Source organism: Paramisgurnus dabryanus, chromosome 3, assembly GCF_030506205.2.
Source record: "Paramisgurnus dabryanus chromosome 3, PD_genome_1.1, whole genome shotgun sequence".
NCBI classification, from domain to species: Eukaryota; Metazoa; Chordata; class Actinopteri; order Cypriniformes; family Cobitidae; genus Paramisgurnus; species Paramisgurnus dabryanus.
In genome coordinates, this window is record NC_133339.1 from 46,971,384 (window position 1) to 46,978,866 (window position 7,483).

General features: G+C 37.6%; 1 long non-coding RNA gene across 2 annotated transcripts; it reads right to left on the reverse strand.

Annotated features, from left to right (window-relative positions):
- Positions 1–2,525: 2,525 nt before the first annotated feature.
- LOC135744970 (uncharacterized) lies at positions 2,526–6,999 on the reverse strand. 2 transcript variants are annotated; one of them, XR_010530898.1, is made up of 7 exons: positions 6,923–6,999; positions 6,513–6,609; positions 6,259–6,408; positions 3,989–4,056; positions 3,771–3,865; positions 3,605–3,704; positions 2,526–2,825 (listed from the first exon to the last, which is right to left on the reverse strand). It is a non-coding gene; the product is annotated as an uncharacterized lncRNA (long non-coding RNA). The 2 variants fall into 2 exon arrangements; XR_010530899.1 differs by having other exon boundaries at positions 3,565–3,704.
- Positions 7,000–7,483: the final 484 nt, after the last annotated feature.

Consider the following 7,483-nt stretch of genomic DNA (forward strand, 5'->3'; position numbering starts at 1 on the left):
TTTACTGGTTTTAACAACATGAAACAGAACACATATGGATATAAAAATTACTTTCCTGAGCACTTAGTTGCATTAAAGGAGACATGTCACAATAATTTATTAAGATGTAAAATAAATCTTTGGTGTCCCCAGAGTACAAATGTGAAGTTTTAGCTGAAAATACCATATAGATAATTTATTATAACATGTTAAAATTGATACTTTGTAAGAGCAAAAATGTGACGCTTTGGGTGTGTCCTTTAAAATGCAAATGAGCAGATGAAGTGCAAACACTGATCACAATGATGGTGGTTTGATGCAATTTAAAGTCAATTGTGCTTTTAATTATTCTCTCTCTCTCTCTCTCTCTCTCTCTCTCTCTCTCTCTCTCTCTCTCTCTCTCTCTCTCTCTCTCTCTCTCTCTAAATGGCTATGCTGTGGTTGGATGGTGCAGATTAAAGGACGGTATTATTATAATAAGATCTCCTTATGACATCATAAAGAGAGCTAATTTCAATGACCTAATTTTTCATGTTCCTGCAGAGAATGGTTTACCAAAACTAAGTTACTAGGTTGATCTTTTTCTAGGTTAATAAAAGCACTAGGAACCCAATTATAGCACTTAAACATGGAAAGAGTCAGATTTTCATGTCATGGCCCCTTTAAAATACAGTATATGACCGTTCAGAGACTAGTCTATTTGTTAGTGCAAATGTGACATAATATTACGGTAATAATGTCACAAATATGCTAATTAGTACATCGAGAACAATTCTGAATCCAATCCGGACCCTAAGATTCAATTCTGAAGCTAATCTTGAGGGTCCAAATTCCCACCCCTTGTTGCTTTGCGGTGCCTGCTTTATAGCATGATCCTTCTTTGTTACGTTTTGATTCCTATAATGGCGTCTGTCTGTTTTCAATGGACGTCCATTACCAGAGTTTAATAGCCTACTTAGGTTCTGGTGTTTGTTTTGTTCCCTTACTCTAAGCAAAGGTTTAATCAATAATAATAGTAATGTTAGCCTTATAAACACCATCAATTATGTATAATATAGTAATGGTTATTACATTCTGTATTTAAACAATATAGTATATTTAAAAATACACAGCCTACTGTGTAATGCAAGTCTCATTGAAGTAGTAAAGCATTATGAATAACAGATTAGATATGCATGTATTTTAAAGAGTTATATATACATTTTGGATACAACAATTCATTATATATACAGGATTACATATACAGATGCTCCCTCGCCATACATCCCCTTGCCTACATTTTTGCATAACCCAAAATGTGTTGGTCTAGGTTTATATTACGCATTCCTTGCAGATTAATTTGAATAAAACACAACCGATTAAAACAGACACATTTATTACCATCCCTTTTATAATTAAGTGTTAATCGATGTTTAAAGTTATGTGACCAATAAAGTCCTGTCGCAGATTACATATGCAACATTTACATGGTTGTCACACACAATAGTAAGTGCATGTTTCTGGCTAACAGGATTAACTTGCTTCATGTAGTTCAAGGGAAGCAGAAAAACACAAATCTAAGCAAGCTGGCCCTGTGTACAGACTTCAGCCCACTGAAGCAAGCGTGAGCTGACACAGAGTCTGTATCCTTGGCCACAAGCCACTGGACGATTTCTTCATCTTTAGCAGCATGTGTCTAATATGAGGATTAGCTTGTAATGGTGACTAGCCTGAGCGCTGGTGCAAAGGACAAATCACAAACCGTCCTCTTAAAAGCTGGGGCCTGGAAGAGACGGCCCTGCATTAGGCTGGTCACAATCTACCAGCATCACACTTGCTGTGTTGCTAATGCTCGCACCCTAACCAAACTTCATACACTCCTGTAGGAATGGGCCGTGCTTTTTCAGGTCCCTGAACTGCTTATATTATAGAGTATAAGCTCACAGTTTTGGCCGGGCCAAATCTTCTTTGTGTAGCTTTGCCAGATAAATCATCTGCCTCTAAAGAGCTTTGAGATGAGCACTTTGCTTTGTTTTTTTTCTGGTTTTGCTTTAAAAACCAAAATTAAAATTTAGTCTAATCATTTGTTGCTAGCAAACCTGTCCCAGCGGGCATTTGATGTCAATTTAACATCAATTTTACATCAAACATCGACGTCAAAATTACGTCACAGAATAGGTCAAAAATGAAAGTCATTTTGACGTCAAAGTGTTGATGTCAATTTGATGTAAAGATTTTGACCCCTGCTGATGTCATTTTGATGTCAATTCTACATCTATTTGATATCAGGATGTTATGATGTTGATGTCATTTTAATGCTATTTTGATATCCCAGCCGGCATATAATTCACCTTTGAAATTTGTCTTTTAATAAAAACACATTCTTTCAAACAGTTTCCAGTTAGTAGTGCAAAAATGGAATATTCCAAATATAGAATGAAATCATAAAATAAGAAGACAAAATCAGGTTTAAAAGTCATTTTATTTATAACTGCAAATATTAATTTTGTTGTTGGTTTAGTTAGGGTGACCATACGTGCCATTCTTCCCGGACGCATCGCGTCCAGGATTTCGGTGCGTCTTCCGGAAGTCGTATTTGTTGACCGCATACGCCATTCAGTTAAAAACATAAGATATACAATCGTAGTTTCATTCTTCTTACCTTAAAATGTAACGGTTGCTTTTCTGTAATAATAATAATAATCCTCTGTGACGTATGCGGTCGACAAATACGAGTTCCAAAAGACTGGACAGGACGGGTCCGGGAAGAATGGCACGTATGGTCACCCTAGTTTAGTTGACAGTCTTCTTATGGCCACCACCACCCGTCCATTCTGGCTCATGCACTTAAAATATGATGACAGCATCTAAAGAGGAAAAACAAACCGCATGTTATTTCATTGTCAAAAATGCTATGTTTTTTAGGCCATGTATAAAAAAGTTATTGCACATGAAGGCAAGATGTGTGTTCTTTAATGGTCTGACTAGAAACATAGCATAGCTGATGAAGGAAGAAAGCTGTTGTGTTTACAAATGTGACAATGAGCTTCAATTAAGATCATCTACAGTGCATTCAGAAAGTATTAAGACCCTCTTCACTTTTCAATTTTGTTATGTTCTTTCATGATACTGCAATTGTTTACATTTTTCCTCATACATTTTTTTAAATTTGCAAACGTTTTTTGAAACGTTTGCAAATGTATAATTTTTTACATTATACATATTCAGACCCTTTCCAACAATACCTGGAATTTAGCTCAGGTGTCTCCTATTGGTCTTGATGTTTCTACACCTTAAAGGGTTCTGATGAACACAAAGATATTTTGAGGAATGTCTGTAACCAAACTGACCAGAAGCACCACTGACTTCCATAGCAGGATAAAAGAATACAATGGAAGTGAATGGTGCTTCTAACTGTTTTTTTAAAACAAATCCAGGTGTTGCAAGGTTTGCTGCATCCTTCCCAAAAAGACCTGAGGCTGTAACTGCTGCTTCAAAAGGTGCGTTAACTAAATACAGAGTAAAGGGTCTGAATACTTGGGTGATATTGATTCTATATCCCCCCCCAAATTGAGATGCTAAAGAAAGCAAACATTGACTGTTTACCTTACGTGTGGGTCAAACAGCCTCTTGTGCAGTCACTTACCAATGAAAGCTAAGATGGACTCCAGACCTTCTGGACTGTCTGTGAGAGACTTCAAACTCAAACCAGACCAGCAAGGCATCACGTTGGCAGACACCCCAACCTGATCAAAAAATTTTGATTAGGAGATATTCTTGTCCTATTTTTAATATAGATTTTACAAACTTACCACAGATAATCTGGCAAAGCAAAGACTTATGAAACAGCATCTTCCCAAATCTCCTCTTAAGGCTCATCTTGTCTATCATGGCATTTAATAAAGTTCTGAAAAAAAAACATATTTCATTTGTACAAAAACATAAAAAAAACTGTGGCCCAAGCACAACTATTAAAAAAATTAAGAATGTTTCCATTTTTTGTCATGGGACACTATTATTTCCTTACTACTTTTAGAGGGGTACATATTTGGCCATCTGGAAAGACACATGACTTCACCAAGTTGCACGGTGATCTGCCTACAATATAAAACACATAAAAAAATAAAAAAACAAGTCATAGCCCCTTTTAAAAAGAAAACATAAATTGTGAAATACAAAACACTGCATCTTAATTATTAGGATTACTAGAATTTGATCGGAATACAATCCAAAACAAGTAAAAAATATATTGTAAGGTTCCATTACTACATGGTAGCTTGGTGGTGGATTCCAATGGTTGGTGATAACTTGACTTTTATAACTCATGGGCATAGCCATAATTTTAAAAGTGATGATTAGAGCCATAATACATAAAGATTAGGGCTGTGACAGTTCTCATAACCACCGTGGTGGTAAAGTGCGGCCTGCGGTTCCGTGCACGTCACAAACTATGAAAAAATATAAAGTACAATCTCCCCCAGCGAGATATCTTCAAGTTTGTGTGAACGCAAACAGCCAGCAGATTCAGAGTTAGAGCGCTATTTGCAACTGATATCAGTGATGACACGGTGGCTTGGGAGCAGAACAGAGGCAAAATATTCTTTCTTGGTCACTCAAGGTTGCGAAAAAGTATCAAACTGCGCTACCCGTACACCATCAGAACATGTTTTTAGTGCTGCTGGAAACATTGTAACCCCAATAAGGTTTCTCACTTTTTGTTTCATGGATTGAAGTGCTACAATAAACACACATAGGCGCCAATATCGTGGGTGCTCAGAAGCTCGGCTCAAGCACCCAGCGAAATGGCAAAGCACATATGTTCAGTTTATTCACATTAAAGGTACTGTTTTTCCTGATCGCAAATTTAGTTTGTGTGTAATGTGTGTAATGTTGCTGTTTGAGCTAAGGTATTATTTATGCTCTAAGTTCACTGCCAAGTAGGGTTGTTGCGGTGACAGAATTTTCCCACCGGTAAATCAGCGCGTGACAAACCCGGTGATACCGGTTTCACCGGGTGGAAGGGGCTTATAAATGCATTATATAGGGGCATTTTACTTTCACTTTTGAATTAGATGCAACTGTTGTTTAAATCCAGCGCTTGCGCACGCTGCGTTAAATTGCGTATGAATTTGCGTGCAAATGCGAGTACAACAGCTGGTTTAAGTGCTTGAGTTAATGTGCGCAGGTACTTCTGACAGAACCCGCCAGTCCCAAGCAGAGCAACCGGCTATTCCTTCATAAAGCGCTGCTTGAATCGTGGGTTTATTATTATTCTTAATGAAAAACACAACAACAAAACGATCTGACCTATATTAAACATCATATATGTATATTATAACAAAAACGAGTAAGCACGCGGCTTCTGCCATCATCTGCTCGCCGCAGTCTGACAGGAATAAATGAAATCTGACACCCGCAGCCGCTGCTCTGTGATGATGCGCGTTCAGCTCCGCTGAATTCAAACAGCAGACACATTCAGTTGTAAGTGTTTGCTCTCTCTAACGAAACTAAATGATTTAATTACAAGAAAATATCAAAACGACGGTGAAAGACGGTGTCGCGGTGGTGATCTAAACGGTGAGAGGCTGAAGCACCGGTAATCACCGTTTCACCGACTATCGCAACAAGCCTACTACAAAGCGATATATTCCCCTTTCAAACCATACAGTGAACGGCCAGTTTGTACTATAGCCCTCTAATTCCTGGTTGAATGACGAGCATTGACTAACCTCCGCCCACAGGAACACGTCAGTCGCCAGCTAAGCTCAAATGGCTCTGGCTGCACAATTAATCACACATGATTGTCACGCACATCTCGTCAGTAAAGCTGGTTCCTTGATTAGTAATAAATCACCATCAGCTGCTTTCAGATGGAGCGCCATTTACTACACAGAGCCGTAGTTCACTGACAAAAGGGAAAATATCGCATTCACTATCGGCAATGATTTCTCCTTTTGTCGGGTCTGTGTAGTAAATGGTGCTCCATCTGAAAGCAGCTGATGGGGATTTATTACTTATCAAGGAACCAGCTTTACTGACGAGATGTGTGTGACAATCGTGTTTGATTAATCGTGCAGCCCTAGCTCTGACTAAGCTAAGCTGCTGTTGAATCACAACACACTAAACAAACTACACAATCAGAACTCGTTACATATTTCTGAAGGAGGGACTTCATAGAACAAGGAAGACATCAGCCCGTTTTGAGGACAGTGAAAACAGCACTATACAGTAAATTGTGTGAAAAATACTGTTTTTTCACACAAAACATGAACACAATCAAAAACACAGGAAAAACATTACCTTTAACTTCACAATTCACACGAAAACGTGACTGCGCCACTTTCCACCTCTTCAAAGCCTTTGAGCGCTCCAGACTCTAGAGCACCTGGCGTTGCGAAGTAAAGCTTGAGGTTGTGATGAGCACCCACCGGCGGAAAAAGAAATTGCCGCCTATGAACATACACAGTTGGTAAGAAACATCATATCTGATCTTTGTTTACATTTTTATATTTCAAAATATATGTATGCATTATATATATATAAAAGATATATACCTCCCCCCTCACACAAACACATTCTATAACCACCGCACCACAGTGGTGAATTGGTGCATTACCATCGCGGTGGTAAAATACTGTCACTGTCACAGCCCTAATAAAGATAAGAAGGAAAGAAAGCTGTTATGTACACAACCACAAAGATCCTCTTTGTCTGTCAATATGAACCCTTTTCAAAACTTCCATCAACATCTGCTCTGAACTATGAATTAAATTCTGGCTCTGTCTATTGAAAACAAAGGGTGTGAAACAGGTATATAATATAGAGGGAATAGTGACATACAGAAGAAATTAATTGCTGTGCTGAACAGAGACCATTGCATCCTGAATTATTTTCTTATATTTTCCTAATGACAATGATAAACCAGTACTGAGAAACAAGTAGTAGGTGGTTTTAAAAAGCTTACCTGTGAAGTTTCTTATGTTTGTGTTATTACGTTTCTGATCTGACAACCCTTGCTGTCTGATTCTTCTTCAATCCTGACAACATATAAAAAAAAGTAAAATTAGTGCAATAGTAAAAGAGAATTCTATAAATGATGACCTTTATCAGAATGTAATGCATACACTTGCATAATGGATTTAAGTATATACTGTGAAATATCAGGGTTAACATGTCACAACATTACCTGATCCAGACAGATGTAATGGTTGGTGATGCATTAAAATCTCAGCATTGACAAAATCACCATCACTATTTTTAATTTGAAGGGCTCTGATAACAAAGACATTACAAAAGAGTTATAAAAATACACTGAAAACAAGAGCACATTTGTCTGGATAACTAATATTTTCAAGTTCCATTAAACTTGCTAATTATTCATCAAGAGAAGTAAGCAAAATAATACCATTACACTTCATTTCAATTCAAATAGCACATGCCAACAACTTACACTGTTTGACTTTTTCCTTACAAAGGAGTTAAGAGTTTTATTCCGCTTTAAATCATGGATACAGCGCGAGGGACC